The sequence below is a fragment of the Ochlerotatus camptorhynchus genome, unplaced genomic scaffold (genome assembly GCF_037179485.1).
Source record: "Ochlerotatus camptorhynchus isolate MF236.1 unplaced genomic scaffold, CSIRO-AGI_Acam_v1.1 ptg000119l, whole genome shotgun sequence".
Lineage (NCBI taxonomy): Eukaryota > Metazoa > Arthropoda > Insecta > Diptera > Culicidae > Ochlerotatus > Ochlerotatus camptorhynchus.
In genome coordinates this window covers 152,330-165,544 of record NW_027040609.1, presented here as the reverse complement: position 1 = coordinate 165,544, position 13,215 = coordinate 152,330, and the positions used below count along the sequence as shown (strand labels likewise).

General features: G+C 37.9%; 1 protein-coding gene across 2 annotated transcripts in view; it reads right to left on the bottom strand.

Annotated features, from left to right (window-relative positions):
• LOC135699848 (zwei Ig domain protein zig-8-like) overlaps positions 1-13,215 on the bottom strand; it is a 326,931-nt gene that overhangs the window by 174,863 nt on the left and 138,853 nt on the right. The window lies entirely within an intron of this gene.

Here is a 13,215-nt window from a genome sequence, read left to right as displayed (position 1 = left end):
GACCCCTAGTATAGAAATGAAAGACGTAGTCCTACGTCAAAAAGGACTTCAATCGCTACACAATACACAATACAAAACAACAAACATTCGATAATCGGGAGGCCAAGAAATGTTATCAGCTGATAAACCGAATCAAAAGTTGCATTCGTAAAATCTATTTAAATGCTGCACAACGCTTGACATGTTTACAATTTAAGTTCAGGTGGAATTCCAAAGCTTGCTTTGTCGAAAGATAGAAAAAGGGGAGGAGCTTGGGGTAGGGTTTCGTTGTCTCATCAGAGCGATGTCGCCAGTATGAACGGTAGTGTGGTTCTAGATTCGTCTGGAGTTCGACCGGCTATGGTGACCAGTGGACGACGATGAGACTCATCGAGACGGTGGACAAGACAAACAAAAACTAATAAAGAGATACAAAAGACAAGCGAATTAAATTCTTATACTAGACATTTGCAGAAACACATAAATCGACTGCATATAGCAGAGATCGCGGGTACCCAACACGTCTCTGATAGGAATATAGGGTTGTCTTCCTTGGGCCTCGAGGGTATTCAAAAGTCGCTCTCTGGCGGCGTCATTATCCGTACATTGCCAAACTGCGTGATCGATGTCGTCGTAACCGTTTCCACACCGACAAATGTTGCTGTCCACGAGGTTTATTCTATTGAGATGCGCATCTAGCGAGTAGTGGTTGGACATAAGTCTACTCATCACGCGAATGAAGTGATTAGTGGTATTGTTGTTAATTAATAGTTTGTTTATTATATATTTTTATATTGTGCATTTTTCCGAGAAAAATTTAATTTCTGATAAGTTTTTAAGCAGTGTAAATAAAAATGTTTGTAGTGGTTGTTCCACTAATCTCACTGAAAAATGGTGATCGAAAGCAAATTTTATCACCTTTAATTTGGCGTTAAAATGATTTAGTTTTTTTTTAAGTGAAATTTTATTATTTAGCTATATCTCCAAAACTATGCTACTGAGATTTTTTGGACTACATTTTTGGATTCAGCGCTAACTTAAAAATCACTTTTTTTCTTAAACATGTGTTTTTTCATGAGCCCAAATGAAAAATCTATTTTTTTAGTTATCAGCCGTTACAGACCAAAACTCCATTTGAAAACAACGATATCTCTCCGAATGCAGCTATAATCACACATTCCAGCGTTATGTGGGTCGGTGCCGTGAGTTGTTTAGGTTGGGACGAACACTGTTCGGATCATGGAAACGGATAGGTGGGCTCTTCCACTGTTTTTTTTAGTAGAGGCCCAGCAACGGAGAACATGGCCTATTTGCACTGGTGGTCAAAATTTTAATGAACGGATTACGGAATCAGGAACACTTATCTTCTTGGTCGAACAAGTGCAGAATTTTTTCAAAAGCTTTCTGTATTTTAGAATCTTTAAAAATTACGTTGGTTATTAATCTGAAAGGGCCAGTGAAAACGTAACATACTACCCAAGTAAAATTGCAAGTTTCAAAGTGTTTTTTATGTTACTTCATACGCGAAGTTTGCGATTTTCAGAGGTGATTGGAAATGCTATCTAACATGAACTTTTAGTGTTATAATTTATTAGCTAGAGAATGATCTTAGAAGAGGGTAGGTGGATAGTTCCGTTAGAGTAGGGCAGTATGAAAATTTAATAGAAGTTGAAAATGAGCAAAGGGCCATTAATGCGACAGTACAAAGTCAAACGCACACCTTTTGCCTAATCCGTACGAAGTACGCGGAGATTTGAAGACATACTCCAGAACCCTCATAAAACCAAAATTGTTACTTGAGTATTCAAATGAAACAGCGATTCTCTGCCTGAGCAACAAAACATTTGAAAATAATGTTTTGACATCAGACCCCTTTTGGAAACTCACAAAAGTTTTTAAAAACCTCAAAAGTCTATTCTATTGCTAAAAGAAGGTGGAACATTAGAAACTTGCTAAGCAGGTTGCCAGTGATTATCTGAATATTTTGTCTCGGAAAAATAATTTGATGATTCCTGGGGGACTGATTTGGACGAAGTAAGATCTATAACTAAAAAATGTCATAATATGAAAGCTCCAGGTGATGATGGAATTTTCTAAATCCTCATCAAAAACTCCCAGAAAGTACCTTGTCTTTCTTGGAAAAATTATTTGATAGATGTGTCCTTTTGGCATACTTTCCTGATAAATGGAAAAAGGCAGAAGTTGTTCCAATTTTGAATCTGGATAATGGATTTAGAAAAGATAATTTTTAATAAAATGATGCTTCACCTCAATACGAATTCAATTTTTGCAGATGAGCAGTTTGGATTTCGCCATGGGCATTCAACTACTCATCAACTCTTAAGAGTTACCAATTTAATTCGTTCAAACAAATCGGAAGGCCACTCAACTGGAGTTGCTCTTCTAGACATAGAAAAAGCATTCGAACGTATTTGGCATGAAGGTTTGATTGCTAAATTGAAAAAGTTTAAATTTCCTTTTTATATTATGAAATTAGTTCAACATTATTTAACTGACAGAACTCTGCAGGTAAATTATCAAAATTCCAAATCTGAACGACCACCTGTTAGAGCTGGAATTCCTCAGGGTAGCATCCTTGGGCCTATATTGTATAACATTTTCACTTCGGACATCCCTGATTTGCCTCAGGGTTGCCACAAATCTTTGTTCGCTGATTTTTTTTATTAATTTATTTGATAAGGCTCAACCGAATTAACTTTACAGAGCCGAGGATTCTTGTTCACTATACAATACATCTTAAAACTTTAGTCAAAAGGTACAACACAATCAACATTTTATCTTCCGCTATCCAATATGCGTCCTCCACCATAACGGGAGCCGTTTCTAGTGGTTTACTGTTATGACAGATTCGCCAACGGGGTTCAGAGCGCTTCCATTGCAGCAATGGACGCAAAACGTGGTCAATACTCACACATTCATCACGAAACGGTTGCTTTCCAAAGTCGACGACGCATCGACTGAAAGAACTGGTGATGAAGAACAATGGGAGGACCACACAATGGTTGCTGCCGAGTAAACAGACGATCGCGTGACACACATCAAGAGTGGTCTGCTTCTGTCGACAGCCGAGTGAACACTGATTTGTTCGCTGATGACACATGCATTTCCGCTAAAGGAAGAAGTCTTCGTGTTATTTGCAGCTGACTGCATAAAAGTTTAAATATTTTCTCTTCTTATTTACAAAAATGGAAGATTGCTACCAACGCTTCCAAAACTCAACTTATAATATTTCCACAGAAACCTAAAGCTTTCTTTTTGAAACCTTTAGGGTAGAGCACTACTTCGTCGTAATCGCCCATTTCCGTTCTATCGATCAGAAAAGATCAATAATATCAATGATTTCACCATGCACAAATCAATAATAGGTTTGTTCTGATGCGTAAGTTCATTAGCTACAACATAAATCCAGTTAAAGCGCATTATATGAAAGTTTACGCTCGTTGTTCTCACAACAAAAGAAAAGCTCCTAGCAAATCCTCTTTTTCTATGTTTATCCGTAGGACGAAGAAAATCTAATGGCGTTTCAATGCGCTAGGGCGAAATTGAAACTCGTAGAACGAATTTAGAATCAAGAAGCAGTGTTAGATTTTAAACAATATCTCAAATCCAACAGTACGTATGGAAAAGTGAATGAATTTAGAAGTCATCATTGACAGAAATATTCCATTTTTTGTTTAAACTCGTTCAGAAAAGAGAGGTAAAGCGCGGGTTGTGCTTAGTAGGACGGAAATTAGATCAACTTCAAATCTTTTCCCTTCCTTTTCGGCTACACTCGTCTATGTACTTCCTTGTACGATAGCGAGTGTATTGGTTCATGATATTTTGTAAACCAGAGAACCTCTCACAGACTACTTAAAATGTGTAGAGTTTAAGTTTTGTTAGCTTAAGCTAGAGAAATAAATTCACTACTAACTGTTATGCGAACCGAAACGGATGATTTCTCCGCAACAAGTATCACAGCCAAACTATACTTTACAATTATGAATCGAGTTCCAATTTCCTGGTCAAACCAAGCGAAATATCTTGGATTAGTAATAGATCAAAAATTAACTTTTTTTTTTATATATCTTTTAAAGATCACATTAAGGGCATTAAAGCCAAATTTAACAAATATATAAAAAAAATTGTATCCTCTTATAAATAGGAAATCCAAAGTTTTCCTTAGGAATAAACTTTTAATATTTAAACAAGTTTTTTGACCGGCCATCCTTGACGCTGTGCCAATATAGTCTAGTTGAAACACTACATACTTAGAAATACGTGACGGAATACATCTTTGACATAAAATATGAGACGTAAAGAAACATGTCATGTAATATTAAGTGCTCCGAGACGTTTGACGTTTGATTGAGCTATATTTCGCGTCTGTTATTACTCAAATTTATGTCCAAATTGACGCTTATATATGTCACTTTCAGAGAACATAAATGTTAAATGTTTTTTTTTCTAAGTGTGTACGAGAAAAAAGCACTTCAAAGGATTCAGACCAAAATTCTGAAGATGATTTTGAAGTTGCCTTCCTGGTACAGTACAATCGTGGTACATAGAATTTCAAATGTTGAGAGCTTTCGAACAAATGTCTAACAAAATAATTAATAATTTCAGGCAAAAATGCAACGATAACGATAGCGAATCCTCAATTGCAACGATTAATTCCCTTTATACTTAGATAAGATTTAGTTTTAATATTTCAATTGTTAAACTGACATGCAGGTTTAAAAAATCCTGAATTGCCAAGACAGGAACAATACGAAGACACTAAGATAGATGTCATAACAATTAAGGCTGGTAAGTTACTGTAGTAACTGGAGCACCTAGGTTAAAATGAAATGTAAATTTTAAACAAATAAGAGTTAAAAAAAAAATCTGGTTCGGAGTTCCGCTTCGATCAACATATTTCAGGATTTCAGGATGATTTCGGCTTCTCTGGGCATTGTAGAATAAGTTGATTCAACTTCTGATCTGATTCCATTTTATATATGTATTGTATGAAGGCTTCAAATGACTTAGTTTATACTCCAGATGCTATCTGTGATTCCTTTACTTATCCGTAAAAATCCGAACTTTTGCAAGAATCAAGTATCGTTCTTCTTCTTCTCCTTCTTCTTCTTATTCTTTTTCTTCTTCTTCTTCTTTCCATTTAAAGATTATTGCATATCGCATATTAAGCTTATTGCGTGCTCTCAAGTGTTCTAGGTGCACTTTCACAGTTATTAATTAAGAGCTGCATTAGAATAATTTTGTGGCAAGTACAATTATTCTCTATGCCCAGGGAAGTCGATAATTTTTAAAAACCCTAAAAATTCCTAGGCCAGACCTGGAATCGAACCTTCCGGGAAGTCACTTTCATTATGCTGCGCCTTTACCGACTGAGCTAAGGGAGGCCCCATATATAAGTATCATTGTATTTGTCACATAGCATAAAAATATAAACAGGGTGCAGTGACTTTTTCAGAATTTGTCAATCCGTACTCTTTTGCGTGTCAGTTGAAACCAGTGTTGGGAAAATATCAAAAAATCATATCTCACCAATGTCCAAGATCACGCTTGATTTTCGTAGACAAAAATCAACAAGCATACAACTGCGGTTGATTTTTCAAGCTGTGAATGATATCGCAGCTCGGAATATCAAGCTAACAAAACTCAACAGCTGCAAATCTCAACAAACTGTGGTGAGATTGAGTTTTATTGCGTTTGCTGATGTTTAATGATGCACCCGAATGCAACCAAATCTTCCATAGCCGCTGGCAGAAGTCACTTCGTGTCTACCATCGGTGAACAGTAAAAAGAGATAGCAAACTATACTTTCTCTTTCTAAGAAAACGATGTGCAACGGAATCATGTTTGTGTCTAGTCAACTCTCCGCTTGATTTTTGCACGTTGTGAATAGACTCGCAATATCAAAGGAGTTTGTAAAATCAATATCGAGCATGATATTGAGGAACGTATGAGAGCGGAAAAATATAATTTGATTGATGATTTTGCCAACACTGGTTGAAACTAAACCTGTTCTTTATGGACGACTTACACTTGTGCTGGCATGCTAGCGCTAGTGCACTACAACTGTACTAAAACGTAGTCAGAACAATGTAAACAGGGCGTCAGCATCTACGAGCATGAGATTTTAGGAACAACTGAAATTCATGCTTGTTGGTTGAGCTGGTTGAGCTGGTTGAGCTAGTGAACCAGCTTATATGTAAATACCCCATTAGGAACAAATGTGTTTTTACTTTTAAAGGGACAGATTCCGTGGATTACCAATGTTTTCTAAGCACACTTAGGACAAACATTGATTTCCACACTTTATTACATTTCACAACTTTGGAATACTAAAACCGAAAACTTTGATTTGGATTTATATATCTTCCCCTTCCACAACTGTATCCATAAACTAGGCAAGCAGTAACAAAGTGATGCCGGGCGCTCCATATCATGATCCATTGAGATAAAAAAAAAAAACATCCATAAAATCATATCTTCAGACAACTGAGCAGCACTTGGCAGGATTTTTATCCGGCCCAGCGAAGCAAAGGAACAATTCCGAAAAGGGAATAATGAAATAACCGTAAGCGTAGCGAATATACCGCGCATGATATTTTGATCAAATTTATTGCTTGCTTTTTGGTTTGTTTGTTTTCATTTGCTGATGGGAAAATATAATATTTGCGAATGCGTGTACGCCGTCGATGGCGATGAGCATCGGCTGCTCGCTTTAGGCCCAACCTGAGTGCGCTATCGAGTTTACTTGCTAACTCCCGCGCGATTTTAGCTTTCCGTTTGTGATTGTTTGTACGTGTGTGCGTCTGTGGGTGTCAAGGTCTGGGGAGTGTGAGCAAGTGGTTCCATGTGCGAAAAGTTTGTGCTACTTTATCACCGTGGTTACGATGATGGAAATCCTTCTTTTTACAAATATGGAGCGATTTTGGTTGAATGTGTGTTTATCCTGCGTATTATTCCGTGGTGTGGCTTTCTGTAATAGATGGAGGCGGAAAACGTTTGATTGAACGCAGAGAAGTTTAGCCATCTCATAACGAAGCAGGATTGATCAAATCACGACAAATATTGTAAATGGTTCGATGAAAATGTTAACACTTATTCGCAACACAGTATGTTGCAATTACCCAGAACTCAAAACCAGCACAATACCGTTTCGTAACCGATAGATTCACAAATGGGACTGTCGATTTAGAACAAACGGACATTTAAATTTAGGCACTTTCCATTGAAAGACTTGGAATACTCCAACAGGTGTATCAGATCGAATTATGATAAAGCCTTGATTGGATAGTTCGTGCGTGGGCTTTGCATGGACGATTATTAATTACTAGTTGGTTTGTGGTCGGCGTGGCTCCTATTTTAGCTACATCTCCATTTCGAGCAAAAATGTTCATGTTGCGCAACATTTTCCTGATAACGAATCATTTTGCTCATCGTACAAAATTTTTCACACATTTCATCTACCTTAAGCGTGATTACCTCTCACCCCAGCAGGCCTGGGTTCAATCCCAGGCATAACATCTCTGATCACGCCTTCCTAGGGAAGTAAAGCCGTTGGTCCCCGGTTCATGAGTTGATGAGTCGATAGGTATGGTTCAGGTGTGGGAGCTGCCTTCCTGGCGTTGGTAACATTGGTGCTCAGCACGGAAAACATGATCGACGGAAAAAAAATCAAGAAAAAAAATCCTTGAAGCAAAACATGTGGCCTATTCTACGCCACAAGTGAGGTGACACTCCATTTGATTTGCACGGTGAGTCACCTTACATGAAGTGATTATATATTTCTCACTAGTGACAGCTAGGTATCTCACCTCTCTGGTGGCGCAGAAAATTATATGCCTTCAGATAAAAAAATTGATACTGTTCCAATTTCAGTTCTCGACTCATCCCGAAAAATCTTGATTTTTTTGTCATGACAACTGATTTCGGAAAAGAATCAAATTTTTCATGTGAAGGCATATTATCATCATAGTAGATATTTCCAATTTTGAAAAATAAAGAGTTCTCGGAGCAGTTTGTTGCAATGATTTTTAAATCTTGAATGAATCAATTTAGTTTTTCAGCCAAATCTGCTTGACGATTTTAGAACAATGTTTAAAAAAGTCAGGGCTTATATTGTTAATCTAAATGCAATAAACGTTGAAGGCCGTGAAAGAGAATCCCAGATGCAGTCAGGAATCCTTACTGCTAGTATCGTGGTATCCCTTATCAGTGCTGTTAATTATTCATATCATTCGATTGTTTAGAACTAAAAAAATATGCCTAACCCAGCTTAGTGTCCCATTCGGCCTAACCTAGAAGCACACTTGTTGCAAAACGGTTCAGGCAACTTTTATGTTACTTCATTTAGTCAAAATAAAGTTACTGTAACTTTCTGCCACAGCTTTGTGCTGCTTGGGTAATGGCGTTCGGCCTATTGGCATTCGGCTTAGTTACCCAACTGTGAGTATCGTAATTGTCGATACCCCGGCAATAAGTTATTCGGTAATAAGTCCCTGCTGTAAATTCTCAAAATCAATTGAACATTTTTGATGAAAATTAGGAAAGCAGCTATCCACTATCAAAGAAGACCTCCTTCGAATGGGTGATATCAGTTGCTTAGTCATTTGACAAAGGCATGGATTAATCTCAATTGAGAAACGCTTGATATCATTCAATTGAGTGCAACCTACACATAAACGGAGTTCTGGTCGACATTCCGGCGAAAAAGCTAAGCCAATCCGACACCAACCTGACTTCTACCGAACCCCAACTTGATGTTGACCCTACATAAACCCAAAATTGACCCGACAACAACACGAAATTGGGTCGACATCGACCTTAAATGTGCTTTTCATTGATACGACATCGGGTCGACTTGTCTGTTCGGGACCATTTTGCTGGGTTTCTTCCATACTCCACTGTCTTATATCAAATGATAGTGAGTGACTCAAATGACAGTGACAATGAGCTTCGAATGAGAAAGGGACTCTTCAAATTATGGTCATGTGAGAATTCGTTTATACAGAATTGATTGATCTTAATTGGTTCTATGTATTGGTTCATCTTCAATCGAATGATATGAAAAATTAACAGCACTGATAAGGGATACCACGATACTAGCAGTAAGAATTCCTGACTGCATCTGGGATTCTCTTTCACGGCCTTCAACGTTTATTGTATTTAGATTAACAATATAAGCCCTGACTTTTTTAAACAACATAATAATGGAAGGGCAATCAAAAGGCATGCTGCATGAGTAAGCTTCCGCCAGTGCTATCATTAAATGTTCTACAAATCACGTTCGTTTAAAACAACTGTTATAGATATTGAAGCGAGCCAATCATGCATTAATTGACCACGGTGTGTACACTATTTTGTGGAAATTAATATAAGGACACTTTAAAAAGCACGGCTCGTTCCAATTTTAAATCTCAAAAATCGATAATCATTGGTTGCTCAGCGAGAGGCGCCGCACAGTGGTGCCAAGGGTATCAAAACACGCGCTTTTTTATTTACTCTGAGAAGTTTCTCGGGTAACAACACTCCTTCTTATGGTAAAAGAAAATTAAAGATTAATCTACCTAACAGTGAGATGCAAATTTTTTTTAATATGATGAGATACAAAATAATTGTGCTCGGCAAAGCTGTAGAGAACATTACTGTGAACAACTTTGCTCAAGACTATAACTTTCTAGTTTTTATAACTACTGAGTAGAGCTTCCATTTCCCGGTGGTTTCCACCATCCCGGGATTCGGCAAATATTTATTTGATATCCCGGGAAATCCCGGGATCCCGGGAAGTGAACAAATATAGTAAAATGTTTTAATATTGGTATGTTTCATCTCCTTCGAAGAAAGATGAAAAAATGGAGATTCCTTCAATACTAGGGACAAGAGATTTGAAGACATATCTTCATTTTGAAGACATTTAAAATTCTGTGAAGGTATTTTTTTCATGCAGACATTTTGAAGACATCTCATGATTTGTGAAGTTGTTTTAAGACAAGCGGAAGCTGAAGCAGGCTTCCGAAGGATTTTTTTTTAATTTATGCTGGCATATGAAGATTTTTGTTAAATAAATGAAATTTTTGACTTCATAATTTAAGCTTCTTCCTGAATATGTTGAATATGAATAATGTAACCAAAATCGGATATTTCAGAATAAAACTTGATCCAATTGAATATTCACAGGACTTCACTGAAATATTCGATTAGCTGGAGATCTTTTGAATACTTCCTGCTCAACGTTCAGTTTTGGGAGAGTATCTTCACAATAATGCTTGATCAACCTGAAGCCTTGAAAAAAATCCAGAGGACTTTATTGTGATCGTCGATCAGCTGGAGATCTTTAAGTAATTCCTAACCGATCTGCCATCTTGAGAGAGCCAATTTAATATTTGACTAGTTTAAGATCTTCAGATTTCCTGATCAACCTGAATTCACTAATATCTGACCAACCAGCAATCTTGTGAGACTATCTGAAGACGTTATTTGAATTTTATGATCAGTTGAATATCTTAAGAATAATAATTGATCAACCTGAAGTCTTGGAAAATATACAGAAGTCCTTAAATCTCGGACCAACTGCATATCCTTTAAATACTCTCTAATCAAACTTCTATCTTGCAAGGATGTCTAAAAGATGTCGTATGAATTTTTGAACAGTTGCAGATCTTCAGAACATTACTTGATTAAGTTGAAAAGTCTTGAATAATATCGAGAGATATCATCGCAAATCCGTGAATATCAGTTATACGAATATTCCTGTACTTAAACTCAGTTCCATGTAAAGTTCTCTGAGTATGTAGAATATTCGACTAAACCCTGGGATATTCCGTCAACTTCTTCGAAGTTCCCAGTACTTCAAAAAGTTTTCCATAGCTTACGTCTTTTAATTTTTCGATACTTTCAAATAATTCATGCGATGTTCCGTAATCATCGTCCACGAAATTATTTAACATTCTACGAAGTATCCTGAAGATCTATGATGGTCCCTGAAGTTTTACGAAGTTCCACGAACTTCTATGAAATCAAATGAATTGTAACGGTTCACGCGTTACGAGGCCAGAATCAGACAACTTTCTCCACTTATGCGCCAAGCAAGCGGTTCTAATCTGCTTGCATGTGGATCAGCAAGTTTTCCCGGCGAGACTCCTCAAGGCGAGTCTTTCTGTTTCTCAAATAATCCCGACAACTCGCTTCGCAATCTACCGTCCCATTCGCAACCACAAAAGAAACCAACGATGGGAAAGATGTATCGACCGAAAATTAAACAACACGTTGATCAACCTCCGACTTTCTTTCGGTCTGTCGCTTGTGCTATTGAAATCTATTCGATATTACTTGCTTGAACCTCCTGGATTTCATTTTTTTTTTATTGCTAGTGTTTCTCACCTTCTAGGCCTAATGTTTTTTTTTCTAGTTTAGCTTGTGCGGTTCCGTTTCTAAACTGCGAACGTTTATTAAAAACTAAATAAAATCTCTGACCTGGTTGATCCTGCGACGGATCGGCGAGTCCTTACTCGGATGTCCTTCCTCGATGGTACTGTTGCATACAGCCAACGGCTGGTCAGTGAGCGAGTCTAGCCACCGACGATGAGTGAGTCGATCGTATTCAGCGGTGTACTAGCTGGGACACTAATGCGAACTGGCAGTGCCATCTACCGGAATCTCGGCCGTGGTGTTACAATCCTCACTGATTCGTACCGCTGTATCGGCGTTCGATCAAGGCGGTACCAAGTTGAACTATTGGAGAGTGTGTGTCCGTGGAAGCGGCGGCGAATTCGACGGCCAATTAGCCAAGCCACAGTTGGTGGACTGAACCGACACTCGAACGTGGCGGGCAAAAATAGCCGAGCAATCGATGGTGCGTATCCTTGTTGGCGTCAATCGAAATTCGCACCCGGTGTCCTGATGATATACGCGGTCGACTTTAGGGTGAAAAAATGTATATTTCAGAAGATGGGAAAGTTCTGAATTCTGCTACAGATATTCCCGGGATCCCGGGATTTAAAAAAATATTTCCCGGAATTCGGTAATCCCCTAAAATGTCACAATCCCGGGATTTTCATCCTGGGACATCCCGGGATGGAAGCTCTACTACTGAGATATAAAAGTTTTTTTGTGGACACATCGTTAAAATCAATTTTGTACCTGTAACTTTTTCTACAATATTTTTACATGTTTGGCATGTTCTACAAAGATGTTAGAAATATCAAATCACATATCTTTTAAGAATTGCAGTCTTCAGGGTCGTTTGGGGGTGGTCTGATTTTGATCCCGAGTCATTTTGTTAGTCACTAGAAATAACCCAGGTTGCTTGGTTATCCATTGTATGCCTCTTTTCACACCTACTCGATAACAGTCCCGTGGTTTCACAAAATCGCCATTTATTTAAAATTTTGAAAAGTGACAAGTTTCAATGCAAGTATTTCGGTTAAGGGTCACGTGGGGGCGGTCTGGTTTCTTCACCATTTCATTGCATTTTCTTGTAATTTCAATTGCTCAAAAATGGCCTGCTCGTTTTTGCCCGTTTAGAAGTTATTGGTATTGGAAGTTGGGTAATTTTCAACCAAAAAATGTAAATAACTTTTCAAATATTAATGATAGCATGTTGCAGTATTGTTAAATGATATGTGATTTGATATTTCTAACATCTTTGTAGAACATGCCAAACATGTAGAAATATTGTAGAAAAAGTTACAGGTACAAAATTGATTTTAACGATGTCTCCACAAAAAAACCTTTATATCTCAGCAGTTATAACAACTAGATAGTTATAGTCTTCAGCAAAGTTGTTCACAGTCATGTTCTTCACAGCTTTGCCGAACACAATTATTTTGTATCTCATCATATTAAAAAAAAAAAAATGAATCTCACTGTTAGGTGGATTAATCTTTAATTTCTTTTACCATAAGAAGGAGTGATGTTACCTGAGAAACTTCTCAGAAGACTTAAATCAACCATTTCAGCGTTAATAAAAAAAACGCGTGTTTTGATACCCTTGGCACCACTGTGCGCCGGTGGTGTAGTGGTAAGCGTGATTACCTCTTACACCAGCAGGCCTGGGTTCAATCCCAGTCGGCGGCGCCACCGGGATGTTCTGAGGCAAAACATCTCTGATCACGGCTTCCTTCGGAAGTAAATCCGTTGGTCCCCGGTTCATGAGTTGATGGGTCGATAGGTAGGGTCCAGCTGTGGGAGCTGCCTTCCTGGTGTCGGTAGCATTGGTGCTCA